Source organism: Alligator sinensis, unplaced genomic scaffold, assembly GCF_000455745.1.
Source record: "Alligator sinensis unplaced genomic scaffold, ASM45574v1 scaffold707_1, whole genome shotgun sequence".
In the NCBI taxonomy this organism is placed as follows: domain Eukaryota; kingdom Metazoa; phylum Chordata; order Crocodylia; family Alligatoridae; genus Alligator; species Alligator sinensis.
The window spans coordinates 1,593,354-1,593,833 of NW_005842065.1; the positions used below are offsets into that span (position 1 = coordinate 1,593,354).

The window sequence follows — 480 nt, forward strand, 5'->3', positions numbered from 1 at the left end:
GGGGTGGTGGCCCCGCGCCCGCCCGCCACTGCTACCTCAGGCACATGTCGCTCTGGAACCGGCTGCCCAAGCACCTGTGGGGGTGGGGGTCACAGGGGCAGCAGAGACCCCCCACCTCAGTACACCGGATGCTTGGAATCCATACAAAGGACACCCCCAAGCCCTTCCCCTGGTTCCAGCCCAGGAACTGCCCCCTGTCCCTAACCTCAGTCACCCAAACACACCCCTGGACACCTGGGCTCTATCAGTGAGCCCCCAACCTTGGATGCCTGGGATCCATATCAGGGTCCCCCTGCTAATCCCCACCAGATGCCTGGGTTTGATTCCAGGGACACCCCCCACCCCCCGGGACACCCGGGTTCCACATCAGGGACCTGCCCTCCAGTCGCCACCCCCACCCAAACCAGATGCCTGGGTTCCATTCCCCACCCCAACCCCCGCATCCCTGGACACTTGGGTTACATTATAAGAACTCCCCCG

General features: G+C 64.0%; 1 protein-coding gene across 1 annotated transcript in view; it reads right to left on the reverse strand.

The window, feature by feature from the left end:
- HOOK2 (hook microtubule tethering protein 2) overlaps window positions 1–480 on the reverse strand; it is a 9,988-nt gene that overhangs the window by 7,751 nt on the left and 1,757 nt on the right. The gene's annotated exons all lie outside the window — the stretch shown is intronic.